This window comes from Pteropus vampyrus, unplaced genomic scaffold (genome assembly GCF_000151845.1).
Source record: "Pteropus vampyrus isolate Shadow unplaced genomic scaffold, Pvam_2.0 Scaffold1, whole genome shotgun sequence".
In the NCBI taxonomy this organism is placed as follows: Eukaryota; Metazoa; Chordata; class Mammalia; order Chiroptera; family Pteropodidae; genus Pteropus; species Pteropus vampyrus.
In genome coordinates, this window is record NW_011888782.1 from 2700639 (window position 1) to 2715711 (window position 15073).

General features: G+C 38.1%; 1 protein-coding gene and 1 long non-coding RNA gene across 2 annotated transcripts in view; both read right to left on the reverse strand.

The window, feature by feature from the left end:
* The window catches only part of NEK11 (NIMA related kinase 11), a 225262-nt gene that overhangs the window by 191444 nt on the left and 18745 nt on the right, over positions 1 to 15073 (reverse strand). The gene's annotated exons all lie outside the window — the stretch shown is intronic.
* The window catches only part of LOC111738972, a 17800-nt gene continuing 8636 nt past the window's right edge, over positions 5910 to 15073 (reverse strand). The window contains exons 2-3 of the long non-coding RNA XR_002780053.1: positions 8294 to 8298; positions 5910 to 6522 (exon numbers count right to left, since the gene is read on the reverse strand). This is a non-coding gene — a long non-coding RNA (uncharacterized LOC111738972). The remainder of the gene's footprint in view (positions 6523 to 8293; positions 8299 to 15073) is intronic.

A 15073-nucleotide genomic window follows, 5' to 3' on the forward strand; every position in this document is an offset into this window, starting at 1 on the left:
GGGGCACTGATGACTGTCTACCCATCTCCCCACACCTCTACCATCACATGCTCTGGAGAGGAGGCCCCTCTCCCGAGGCCCTGGGACGATCATAATTAATCTAAGCCTGTCCTGTAATCCCATGCCCCTTGCCAGTGATTAGTTTAGACACGTGATATAATTCTGGCCTGTGAGAGGTGAGAAGTCTCTTGCGGGGGTTCTTAGAAAAATGTTCCTTACTGACAAAAAAAGAAAAGGAAAGAAAAAAAGCATGGGACAAAACTCTTTTTTAATAACACTTTAATAATAACTCTTCTGCATGTTATCATCTTCATGTGACTCCTTAAACTTTGGCAGCCAGCTGGGTTCATGAAGGAAGCCACCCTAAGAGGACAGGCTGAATGATGGAAAAGAGAAGACGCCGAGGTCTCTTATGATGTGAGCTGCTAACTTCGTCAATCCTTGATCTGCTCTCCCTTATAGACTTCTTGGTAGAGAGAGAAGTCTTATTGTTGAAGCCATTCTGGTGGCCACAGACATTTGTATACTAACACTTTGTTACACGAAGGAAGAGGAGACTTTCGAAGAAGAAGAGATTAGAAGCAGAGGTGGAGAATGTGGTAAACAGTCCACTCAGATTTACATGATTATGGTTGTGAAAACCCAAAGGATGAAGTCAGGTTGAGCTGTGCTGTATATAAAATTTAGAACAAAACCCCTTGAGATCAAAGGCTATGTCTTATTGACTTAGAAAGCACTAGTTCTCCTAATTTAAATGGAAAAGGTATATTTTGGCTCTTTTGTACTTGGACATTGGTATGAATCTTCAAAAATTCATGATAAACTACAATGAACTATATGAAAACAGATCTATAGTGAGGAAAAATTTTGGATAAATGACTAGAAATTGTTATTAGTAAATCTGAAAACTAAGACAATATGGTATTTCTTTAAATAATTTGAAAACAATTTTAAACATTAATTCGAAATTCTCATATGTCAAAAATTTTAGCAGTTATCAAAAAGTATCAGGATTCAAAATGATTAAAATTCTACCAGTGTTCCCTTCCTTCTCTGAATTATAGATATAGGAGTTATGATAGCATCAGGATGTAATCTAAAATGAGTGGCAAGGAAGAAAAGAAAAAAGTAAAGGATAATTCAACAACAACAAAAAAGAATAAAATAAAATATATAAGTCAAAAAACACACATAAAAAAAGAATTTGTAAAATATTTGGTCTCCCCCACTCTCATGTTCCCCCCGTTAAATTAAGAAAGCATACTTTAATAAATAATAATAAATATTCCTTTTTCAATAATTCTCTGGAGATAGAGAACATAGAAACAATTACCAGTATACAGAATTACTTTGTTTTACACAGCCTGAAGTCCCAAACTTGAGAAATTAAGAATGACGTCATTAGGTGTTAGAAGCATAAGGTTGGACATTACAATTTCTAGAAGGTAAAACAAAGTTTCAAGAACTGCAGACGACATTTATTCATATTGAGACGTTGTGAGAAGCTTCCAGCTAAGTCTTTCTTGGCCCCTCCGGGGCTAAGTTAGGGGCCTCTTCTCTGTGCTCCCATTGCATCCTGTGACATCATCATCTAACATAGGAGCTCCTTACCGGACTTTGGGCACCCTAAAAGCCAGGTCACACTTCATTCGCTGCAAAGTTTCCAGCACCTGGCAGTGTCTGACGTGTTCGAACAGAGCCAAGTTTACATACTCCTTACCCTTCAAAGTTCAGCTTACTCATTACCTCCACCATTGCAACTATATGTTTGACAATTATGTATTTTCATATTTATTTGTTGATCTCCACCCTCAGACTGAGAACAATTACATTTTGTCCGTTTCTGTATCCCCAGGGTCTAGCACGAGTCTTCGCACATAGTGGGTGTTCCATAAATGTTTGCTGACTATTAAATGATCAAAATCAACAGCACACCAAGCACTGTTGCAAAAGTAGTGGAAGTCACAACTCCCATGTATGATTTTTTTTTCTTTATGGAAATATATCAACTTATATGCTGGGCATCCATAACAAAATAGAAGTTAATAAAAATTTGCTTCCTAACGCACTTGCTGAAATAGCCCTTACCTAGAAAGTGATTTGCCCATAGGAGCTGATAGTAACATTAGCATAGATTTTAAAAGAAATGGCAAAGATATTTCAATCCGGAAAATGGTTTTGCTCAGATGTTTCACAGTATCTCAAAGATGATACCTACCGTGATGACCTGGCACAAGAGAAGCACAAAGCTACCCAGTTTTCCTAATCCTGTCCTCTTATTCAACTTTTTTTTTCAATTTTGGAATCTATTTTATGTATTTCTAGAATTTTAAGGCTAGACAAAGCCCTCGAAAAGCAGATCCATCAAAGCACCTCAACCTATTAAAGTCATGAAAATTAAGTAATTTATCCAAGGTCGTACAGCAAGTTACAGCAGAGCCACCATTCACCTCTTAGAAGGAGGAAACAGACCACAATTCCAAAAAAACAGACTTTTGTCTCCAAACTTAACAGTTTTCCCCTCTCTTCTTTTAGTATAGATATATCTTCAGTGTCTAGTAACTAAGACAGTTCTAAAACTCTTTCATTTTTCAAACCATTTTTCAAAGAACAAAGACTCCTAGCACCAACTCTACTGGTCCCTTCCTCAACATTGAAGAAGGGGAAATGAAAACAAAAAAATAAAACCTCTCCATAGGAAATGGAATAATGGTCTTGGCTCTTGAAGCACTAATGAAGCTACGTCTGTTTTTCACTAATTATCGTTTGAGTGTTATGGAAATCTTTCCAATAGTCGAGAGCTTTTGCCAGTAACAGAGTCTCAGATTTAGAGGTTTGAGATGAAACAATATAGGAGACAAGGTTTCTCAGGCCTTAGCCTGTCCTAGCAAGGTAGAGAATCTACATTTCTAAGGTTGACTCAGGTGCCACAATTTTGCAGGTATGATTTTGTGTGTGTGTGTGTGTGTGTGAGGGCTAGTTTTTAAAAAGTTCAATTGTGCAAAACTCAGATGCCTTAAAAACAAAAATAAATATTGAAACAAATCACTTGTTTACTCTATCACATATTGAAAGATACTGAGCTTAGAGCAAACAAAAATCCTGTTTATGTCAGCAAGGAAATTAAGGAGCATGACAATGTCAGTAAGGATATGAAAAAATAATTTACCATAGATAATCAGGTTAGCTTTTGTTATGATTATTATATGCTCCAAATTTACAATTAATGTTAGGTTAATATTCAAAATGCAACATTCTAATACAGAATTCCTGTCAGGTTTTCATTTTAAACATTACAGAAAAATGCCAGAGTTGTGGATTTCAATATGATAAGCAGACGTGATGCAAAGCCTACCACGAAATGAAGTCACAGAGACAAGCTGAATTTTAAGAAGCAAAAAACCCGATTAGTTCTATTTCCTTGACTAGGTAAAACCAACAAAGGATAAGCCTCACTTAAAGTAAAATAAAATTATGCTTCAGAAAAGAAGAAGGTTGGTGCTCCAAATATAAAATAGAAAAATAATCTAGGGTTTCAGTGAAATAAAATTCCCTAATCTTTTTGGTAGCTAGTGCTGGTCAGCCTCAAGTTAACATTAAGACAGTCCAAATAGCAAAAAATCTATACTTCTAAATTTCAGTCTCTATTTCATCATCATGGTAATTGGACTTGTGCTAAAACTCTCTTTAATTTATAGCATAAACCAAGTTGTTACTGTATTAAATTTTGAGATAGAAAGGAAAGAAAATAAGGCTCTGTATTAGCATACTTCCATTTGAGGCTTTAAGCAAATGATTCTGGGTCTTATGTTTTTGCTGAGTACTTATACCAAGAAAAATTAAATAAATTTGTTTTCATGCACCAGAAAGCCAGGGCTTAACCTACTGACAGAGCTCACATTAGAATCTACTACTAGTTTCCCTGAATGACAGCCTATGGATTTAGTCACTGATTGGTAACACACAAAAAGTTACTGTCGACCATGTAAGAAGAGGAAGAGACAAGGGGACACGTGGCTAGCCTGGCTCTCATTACACAGGCTTCATTTTTCAGAGCAGGAGAGTAACAGGAAGCCGGTTAAATAAAGTGCTTCAGAACCTTCGTACTTGCTGCATCTCACAGAGGTGGCTGTGCAGAATTTGTCCTGCCTGCTCCAGGATTCCACAGGAACTTGGCACAAAGACCGCCTCCTCAGGTCATAACACTGAGCAAACGATACTGAAAAAAAGAGTGTCTTGAGCATGGCTATCCACCAGCATTGTTCCTAAAGACTCTGGAATTTATTTGAGGATAAACCAAAGTGTTGTCATGTTACACAATGAAAGGAAAAAGAATTGTTAGACTCAAAAAGCTGAAATCTGAAGAAGCCTCAAAGAAAGGACACAGGAACTTAGAGTACAGTGCTTCTTAAATTTTACCGTGCATACAAATCACTGGGGGATCTGGTTCAATACAAGTCTAGGATGGGCACGAGATGCCGCATTTCTAACAAGGTCCCAGGTGCCACCCTAAGCTGCTAGTCCAGGGAGCACACTTTGGGCAGCAAGGTGTAGAGTAAGTAGGAGTCTAGAAGACTGTCAGGGCTGAGAGTGTTGAAGAGCCCCAGAGTTCTCTAGAGCCTGGGGGGTAGGCGGGGGCGGGGAGTGTTGAAGAACAGCCCAAGCAAGAGGGCATGTGTCCCCATCCCACACCAAGTAGCATGAGATCTCATGTGACAACAAAGGTTTGAGAACCATTGCTGGTCCAGCTCCCTCACCTTCCAAGTGAGGACAATGGAATCCAGAGAGGCTGCAAGACTTGACAACTGCCCTCCACAGCCAACACCAACGTGCCCCAAAGACTCGAGTCAGTTTTAAAGTGCCATTAGGAAAATCTCCCTTACAGTGTTGGCCCACATCCTAAAAACTGTGGTTTTGTGTTGCTTTCCTCTTGTTCTGTTCCCAGTAGTGATAAGTACGGATGCCCACTGAGCCTTCAAGTCTGTCTTGTTACATAATTTATTACTTTCATGTGTTTATACCCAGCCTTATTCCACAGAGTATTTGACATAATTTATATAATAAAATGGAAAAGTGAGACCAGCAAGAGCAGATGGAAATAAGAAACAGGGAAAAGAACACAAATACGCTGGCCAAAAATTGTTGTCATGGTTGAGCTTCAAATTTAATTCCAAACTTCTTGAAACATGATGATTATTACTACTATTACTATTTGTTGCCGTTATTGACGGTAATGTCATAGGTAATGTCATAGACGGCAATTCTCACCTATTGTCCAAGGGTATTTCAGTCTCTGGATCCTTTATGACATAAATCAGTTTTCATTTTAGTCACATAGCAGTGGTGGTTTTCCCAAAAAGGACATCAGTGATTATTTTAAATAGAACTCGTTCAGAAACAGAATTCTAATTTACATATGAAATAACGCACTTTGATGTCTAATTTAAGAAAAGCTTCTCAACTCTCACCTTAATTCCATCTTCTAAATTCAGGACATGTATATGGAGCACCTGAGCCAAGCAAGATACTTTACTTGCCCGAGGCACAGCCTCTGCCTTCTAGAGGTTTGCAATCCAGTGCAAGGGCAGAGAGAAATAATTACAACTTGTAAGAAAGTATCATGCACTTTAAAAGGATGAAATGAATATCCTAAAAGGAGAACCAAAGGCCAAGATATGAGACAATCATAAGAAAACATCCAACCACTAAACTAGTGATATTGGCGTTAATTATGATAACAGCAAATGCCACATAAGGAACACTTATTTAGCAGCATACACTGTGCTAAGAAACTATTATAATCCTTACTTTTGAAATGAAGAAACTGAGATACAGACAGGTTAAGACCCTGTCAATATAGTCAATATAGTGGCAAACTACACTTAGTAATAATAAAACTGAGACCCCACTTCTGAATCCTGGGCACCTCACCAGAACGGGATCCTGCCTTCTGAGTTTACAAAGTCAGACCCAAATGAGCTGCAACCTGAAGACATATTCTTTGCACCAAGGTTGACGATATGAATAATCAGGAAAAAAGGGGGAGGTGCCCTCCTGCCTACTCCCCCAAAAAGCACATGTTCCAATTTTCATGAAAAGTCTCTTTCGGAAATTGTAGAGCAATATAACTGCCATGAATCTCTGGCAAAGCTAAAGAACTGAGGATTAAACAGATGGCTTGTGAGCATTTAGAACATGAGGCAGAGGCCAGCCCGGGCGCATATAGGCTATGGAGAATAAGCCATACTAAATTAACCTAATTTCTTTTTGTGAGAGGGTTATTTGATTGGTAGATCAGAGAGAAGCAATTAGTCATGGTGTATCATGATTCCAGCCCATCTGATCAAGTCATGCTAACAGATGTCAATGAGAAGAGTCTTATGATATCCTTTTAATGTGGGAGAGATCGCATCTCTCACGTGGATTCATGGCTGGTTGAACAAGTGGACCAAACATGCTAGAGTCCTGGGTCTCAGGCCACTTTGCCGGTGCTCCCTCTTGTAATGCCACTGGAATCCACTCCTAATAATATATTCACCAACATTTTATTAATGACTTGGATGAAGGTTCGGAAAGACATATTTACCAAGTTTGTAGATGCAAAGCTAGACAACATAATCAAAAGACAAAGGTAGAGTCGATTTTTCAAAGCAAACGAAGAAGCTGAAATGTGAGGTAGAAATCAGCCAAGTTAAATTTTGTAAGAATAATCCTAATTTCTATATTTACAGCTGGGAAAATAAAATCCTCATATCTACGATAAGTGAAGCCTGGCTTAAGAGTAGAATGGCTCATCTATAAAACTCTGAAGGTAGTGTATGAGGAGGACCCTAGATGCCCCTTAAAATTCAGTGAGACCACAATATGACATGACTGCTAACAGAGCTCCTGAGATTCCAAGCTGATTTGGAAATGCCTGAAAGGTTTTAGTATGAATATACTCAGTCCCATGAGGCCCCTCGTGTTCGAGCCTGGGAACCTCATTTCAAAGGGAATAATGTCACCAAAGTTAACCCAAGGAAGGATGATTTAGATTTTCAGGGGCCTTAAAATCAGGTTACCCACAGAATAGAGAAACGAGAGGGACAAAGCTTACATAGTTTGAGCAATAACTTATGAAAGCATGCTAGGAATATTTCCTGTGCCATTTATTTAATACCTATAACTGTATGAAATAGTTCATCATTTTTCCCATTTTACAGGTGAAAAAACTGAAATTGATACTTTAGATAATTGTCCAAAATTAAATGAAAAGATTGAGACATAAATGCAGAAGGGTCTGACCTTAAAGCTGAGGCCTCTTCCACTTCATGATTAATGTAAACCTCTATGCAGTGGTTAAAATGTGGATAATGTTAATCGAGAGAAGATGGTAATAAGAAGGGACATGATAACTATATCATACGGTTCCTGTATATGCCAGGGTTTCACACCTCTGTGCCTTCAACTCACTATTTCCCCTGCCTGGGACATCCTTTCTCTACCCCTTCTCTGCAAGATCTACTTTCATCCTGTAGCCTTGGTTCCTACACTCTCTTCTACAACACCGTCTCCATTCTATAAAAAGAGGTTAAGTGCACCCCAGCTAGCACACCCCGCCCAGAGTTGAACGTGCCTATTTACACCTCTGTTGGCCTGACCAGTCTGTAAACTCTTTGAAGGTAAGAGCCATGTCCCATCTGGTTTTATTTTTTCTTCCTAACAGCTTTACTGAGGTATACTTCACATACCATGAAATTCTCTTTTTTAAGGTGTACAATTCAGTGGTTTTTAGTATACTCCCAGAAGTTTGAAACCATTACCACTAGTTTTAGAACATTTTCAGCAATATATTAGAGGCTAAATTGTGCCCCACTCACTCCAGTTCATATGTTGAAGTCCCAACTCCCAGTACCTCAGAATATAACTAGTTATTTGGAGATAAGCATTTTAATAAGATAATTAAGATAAATTGAGGCCATTAGGGTGGGGTTCTAATCCAATATGATGGGTGTCATTATATGAAGAGAGCAAAGAGATACCAGGGGCATGCGCACGATCACACAGAGGAAAGGCCCATGTGAAGACACAGCAAGGAGGTGGCCGTTTACAAGCCAAGGAGACAGGCCTCAAAGGAAACCAACCCTGCCGGCACCTTGATATTGGACGTCCAGCCTCCAGAACTGTGAGAAAATACATTTCTATTGTTTAAGCCACCCAGTCTGTGGTATTTTGTTATGGCAGTCCTAGAAAATTAATATTCCCAAAGAAATCTCTTATCCATTAGCAGTCATTCCCCATCCCCAAGTCCCACAATTCCTGGCAACCATTAATCTATGATTTCTGTCTCTGCGGATTTGCCTATTCTGGATATTTCAAATAAACTGAATTATACAATATGTGGTCTTTTGTGGTCTTTTATTTAGCATAATCTTTTCAAGGTTCACCCATGTTCTATCAGTACTTCATTCCTTTTTATAATTATAATTTTCCACTGTAGGGATTTACTACATTTTGTTTATCCATTTGTCAGTTGATGGACATTTGAATTGTTTCATTTTTTTTGGCCATTATGAATAATGCTACTATAAATATTGCATACAAGTTTTTCTGTGCACATGTTTTCTTCCGGGTGTACACCTAGTTGTAGAATTGCTGGGTCATATGGTAACTCTATGTTTAACATTTTGAGGAACAGGCAGATTGTTTTTGCAAAGTGGCTGCACCATTTTACATTCCCACCAGCAGTGTACGAGGGTCCCAATTTCTCCACAACCTCACCAACATTTATTATCTATTTTTTTTCACTCCGGCCATGTTAGTGCCTTTCATTGAGGTTTTGATTGTGGTTTGATATGTGATCTTTCATTGAGGTTTTGATTGTGGTTTGATATTTGACATCTTATTTTTTCATGCACTTATTGGCTATTTGTACATCTTCTTTGGAGAAATGTATATTCCTATTTGTTTTTATATCTCCAGCCCCTGATCCAAACCTGGGCACACTATGGGGACTTGAGAAAGAGAAGTAATAAACCACTTGTAGCAGAATTATCCAAAGTTCTTAGATCCTAGCTGAGACCTACTGGATCCAACTTCCCCTGCTCAGGCCTAGGAATCCACATATAAACAAAGTCCTGAGGTGGTTTCTACCTCACACTGAAGTCTGAAAACTACTGCCTTAACTGAACCAAAGATTCTCTAAATGTCCGAAGAGCTGTGATATATTCAGAGGTAAACATGTGATCTAGGCTGTTCTAGCCTGCAGAAATGGGACTGGTGGACAAGACTCATCTGCGGGAGAATGTTACCTCATCAAGCAGTAGCAACTGAGTTTGGCTGGCCTATTTGCCATGAAAGTTGAGGAAGAGAGTCCCATACTGGGTGAGATATAGGATGCCATGTGGTCCTTGTAGAGAAAGTATGCTATTTCTATTAGGTTGAATTTTTTTAAATATTCTGCCTTATGATCAAATAACATGCCCTGGTATTGGTTATATCTAAAATGAACTGAGTCTCTACTGAAAGAGAATATGTGTGTGTATTTCCTATGGAGAGAGGAGGTAGATTGGTCATGCTGGGGAATAATAATTTATACAATTGAGATAGATGGAAGGGATCCAGTTGATAGAATGCCTTGAATGAGAGGCTTAATTTAAATTTTGTCTGATGGAAGAAATTCTAGAGCTGTAAGATCCTTAGCAAGAAAGTGGCATTATAAAAGCTGTATTCTACAAAATGGTTATCCTTGAGCTTGAGGAAATAGTAGAGTAGCCCACCAGTAAGAAAGCTACTACGGATGTAAAATTATAAAGGCCTATTGTAACTTGACAGTGGAGAATACAGGTAAATTTGGGAGATTTCTTGAGGAAGAACTGGCAGGTCACTGAGTATGTGGTAGGCAGAAAAGGCAGTCACATGTGACACCATTTATCAGTCTTCAGAATCAGGGGTGGTAACTACCAGAAAAAAAAGGATACTTTCCATTTGATTTGCCAAATTTCAGACATCACCTGGATATTCAAATGGAGGTTTCCTTTAGACCTTGAAAATATGAGACTGTATAATGGGGGAAAGATCAAAGCTAGAGGTCATTTTGCCCTCAGGTAACAGCGAAAAGAAGGGAAGGAAATGGAGGGAATGAAAAACAACACCTAGATTTAAATCCATCATCCTTCGCCCCAGAACATTTTACCAAATCAACTAAGTTAATCATCAGAAGGCTAGATAAATTGCCTCAATGAGAAAAACAATGAAAGCCAGTTAACAATGACAAGACAAAGCATATTTTTCTCTCCTTAAACATGGTCTCCAAGATCTATATGTCTGAGATTTCATACGAGGTTATAAAGATCTGTTCCAAAAAGATAGCTTTACGCTTGCTCATTATTTTTACACCCCTGGAACCAAAACAGTTTCACTCTTTTGATTGCTACTGAACTATGCCATAGGTCTGTCATCTGGGGGAAGATTCTATTTGCTCCTCCTTGTCCGCATAGCAATCTCCATGCTATCCTGTGTCCGGGGCTAGTTTGATGGGCATGGGGCCTGTGCAGTCACATAGGGCTCAATGATTAGAAGGGTCTTAAACTTGGTTTAATAATCTGCTGCCATTGCCTTGAACTTCTTATTTTTTTAACAAAGGGTCTTGCATCTTCATTTTGTACCGGGGTGCTGAAAATTGTGTAGCCACTTCTGCTTGTGTTATTCAAGCATAAAAACTGTTTATACTTGACTCTTGCTAAACTAACTAACTTCGTTCTTGGTCACTGGGTCAGTTTTGCTTTTACACATTTGATAAAGTGAGGCAGGGCTCCAATCTGTCAATCCTATGTGTCTGTCAATGCTGTGTATGCTCTTAACATGGAAGGGGTGCAAGACCATGGTTATAGATGAGGAAGTCAAGAGGCCATAGAACATTTACAGAAACTGAAACATCTTTATCTGTTGATGCAAATCGGATGCTCAGAGTTATGCTACCACCAGTGGGACCATTTAAAAATTAACTTTCTAGCTTCAGTAGAAAAGACCAAACAAGAATCAACTGTGTGCACACTTTGATACAAATGCTATTAAACACATATACTTCACACCATTGGATGAATCTTAATTTGGTTCCGTTCCTGAAAGAACTATATGCAAGAGCTGAAACACACTGACAGAACTTCAATGAATGATGAGACTCTCTGATGGGATTTTTATTACATCTCAAAATCAGTTTTACTTCTTGTGGGTTACACTTCTATAATTCTAACTTGGAAAATATGACCATTATTGTTGGAAAATATGACCATTAAGTCATAATAATTTTACCCTAACTCTTCAAGAATGTATGTAAAAAAAAAAAAAAAAAAACCAGAGTTAATATACATAGTAGAATTTCCTCTTGTATTTGAAACTCCAGCTCCAGAAAAAGTACTTTGAAATAAAATTGAAGCAATTCATCGGTTTCAATGAATTAAATATATTTTCATGGGACCAAGAAAAATAATGCTTCTCCTTAACATAATCTGAAAATGCATTTTCAGTGTTAATTAAGGGTTCTCCTGAACTAGAGATACTGTGTAGTTTACCTGGATTTTTATTTGAAGCATCCTCATAGAACTACTATAAAATCAAATGAAATGATGCTGTTGAAGTACTTCAGTATTTCAAAAGAAAAAGTTATATTATTCTTAATGGAAAACAATATAAAAAGACAAATTTCTGAGACTTTCAGAATCAACTTTGATCAATTTTATATTCATAGGAAATTAAGACAAAAGAAAATTAAATACCTCATCCTTAATCAATTATAGTTTGTTTTCAAAATTCGATGGTTGAATCTTCAATTAAGATACAGGAAATCTTAAATTCGTTCTCAGTTCTCAAGTACACATTAGCTTTGAATGTGATTATACCTCTTCCTCAATTAGCTCAGTTGTAACGAGGGATAATTCCTGTCACCCAGACAGACACATTTGTGAAGATCAGAGAACTAACAGGTTAGACTGTCTTAGGGTCTAAAGTTAGGGATAATTTCTCTCTCTTGTGTATACTGTAGTATAAGTTATTTAAGGGAACTGTGATGGCGGCTTTGAGACATCAAGAGATGGAGATGAGTCAATGGGTTTTATTTATGTAAAATACAATGATAAGCAGTACCAGATATTATACCAATGACTTTTAGCCCTCAGCCTGAAGTGGAGACCCTTCAATATCTAAACAAATAGCTCTGATCCAGTGCTGGTTCTGTTTTCCCTGAAATTGGGGGCCAGAGCATCTGCTCTGACCTCCTTTGTTATCTTCTCTTAAGGCAGAAACTGGGGGCCCTTAATGAAACAGCTCTGCATTAGACCCACCTACTCCTCAAAGGAAACCATTAATGAAGGTACCTGGAGGCTTTCAGATTCCAAGTAGAGGATTTTCCTGAGGGCCTCCACATTACTAACTCTGATCCAGGAAGACACGCTAAGTGTGGCAGCTACAGCTGGAGGAACAACATTTTTTCAGGAACTGAATGAAGCTGAAGCCTGGAAAATTGAATGTCCCTTTGAAAATACCTACCTCCTAACATACCCAGGGAGACTCTACCTCTACCTGCAAGGACAGGGATAGGGGCAGTTATTCCCTTCTGAGATCTCCCCACTCCAATACCACAGCACCCATTCATCACAGTGTGAAATCTCTTCAGCAGAGTAGTGCAGACACACGATGAGACAAAGAACCAGCCAGAGATTTCCTATGAGTCTCCACTGACATTAAGGCAGTGAAACGAAGTTAAAGTTCTTCAGATGAAAACCCAAGCATCATTTCTCCCCACCCACAGTCATCCTTATTTCCCTATAAAATGGCTCCCAACTCTCCAGAGAAAGGAACTGAATAATACAGTACACTAGTATCTCTGCACCAGTGCCCAGACATGGAAATATAAACATATGGAAAATGTTATTATTCTCTGCTACTGGGTTTTTGCTCCAAAATTTCTTCCAATCTTTTACCTTGGGTGTTTTTGTCAGAGTGACTATTTACTATCATTTTAATACCAAACATAATATGAACTATTGACTAGCATTTTTCAGATAGGCACAGATCCACCATCCCCACCCGCTTCCCTTGTTTTATTCTTTCCACTTTATATTTCTACAATATACTTTAGCACATTATATAATTTTATTCATTGTCTCTCCACAGCCCCACCAGAATGTCCCCCTCTCGAGAATAGAGACTCTGTTGTGTTCGCTGCTGTATCTCATGCCTAAGACAACACGTAACACTGTTAGCAGTCTATCCATTGATCAAAGACCGAACGAAGACATTCACATTGTAGATTATTTAAGGTAAATATTCCTTCCTAATTGTTACTGACTGAATGACTCTGATGCATTAAGCACTTGGCTGATATAAAATGGATCCTTTCATTTTATCCTGTAGGACCTGATGAGATAGATCTTCAAATAAAAAGAGTGACCCTTTCCCTACCTGAGAACAGCAAGACAACACAGCTCTCCTGTCCCCTTTCTTTCTTTCTGGAAAGAAAGGTAAAGCAAGTTCGAACTGTGGTTTCACATATTAGGGGACGCCCATCAATCTAAGTCATAAAGCCCCTCCATGGGCCATCTTAAGCAATATCACATCCACCAGGTGGGTCCAGAAGTCCTTCCTGGAATGAGCCTCCTTTCCCTGCAGCTCCTGTAGGTTTATCTTCTGCATCAGAGCTTATTGCTAAAGTGGCCAAAATGGCTTTTGCTCAGGGCTGCAGCTTTATGAAAGGCTTTGAATGTTGACTCTTGACAAGAGCTCCAAGCCAAATTATTCCCTCTATCACAGAGACATATCGACAGCTCTGACATGTTCCCCACAACACTTTAAATGTATTTCCCATGTCTGAACCATCCCAACTGTAATACACTAGAACTTAAATTTTATAATAATTCTATAATTATTTTGTGAGTAGTATAGTTACATGCATTGCATGTTTGTGTTAAATGTTTGCTGTTAAATTTAAATTTAAAATATATCCCATTTTTTGTTGCCCTGTTTTACAAAAGTCTTTAATAGACCTCAAAAGAATTGAAATGGCCCAGATCTCTCTCAGCCTATAAGAGACCTGATCTCTCTCACCCCACTGGCCCTTCTAACAGAGCTATTTGCATTCACATCCTATTTTCAACCCAAATGTCAGCTCTTGGATGACAATGCGATAGCTGCTTCACCAATTTGGCAGCTACCAGCTAGATGCTTGTTGAATGAGACTTCACCATTCTCATGGACACTGGAGAGTTAAGTTTGTTTAAATTTAAAGTTTAAAAAAAAAAAAAAAAGAGCCTGCATACATCTTCGTGTACACATAAACTAGGAAATGTGCGTCTAATACACAGATGGTAAGAAAAACCAAACCTATTTTATGCCAGTTAAAATAGTCTGTGAAGATCAAAGACTTTTCCAAATTTATTTTGACTTTTGCTTTCCCTAGGAAGAATTTAAAAGTACATTACTGATGTATTTTTAGCCTTTTATTCACTTAACTGGTAAAATTAAAATATTGATAGACTTTAATTAAATGAAGATGACATTATGGGCCCTGAATTAATATTACCATTGGAAATACTGCTGAATCTTAATAGTTGATCTGCATGTTACATTACCACCATCTGCTGTTCATAATGGTCAGTTTTAAAACAGAAACTTTCATTCTTATTGCCCTTACTGAATCTTTTGTAAATTTAAATACCATATATGCTTATGACCACTAATTTCGGCATGACGTCCATGGTGTCCCACATAAAGAGCATTTTTTAAGCTGGGCTCCTCAGTACACTAGTGCTAATAAGTGTGGCCTGAAAAAAGAAGGGAGTTCAGTGGTTGAATAAATTTGGGAAAAGCTCTTGAAGAGTCACAATTTATCCCAGCAGACTTAAGGCTCTGAAGAGTCCCTCAGTAATAAAAAAAAAAAAAAAAAAAACTGGTTTAACTTTGTAGAAACTAGTGTTTTCTAAACTTGTTTAATCATGGAACTCCTTTTTATACAGAACATCTATTAACATTGTCAAAGGTACCAGTATTTGGTGCTCTAGGGCTTAAGGTAAGAGGACACTGAGCCTGTTCCAAAAAA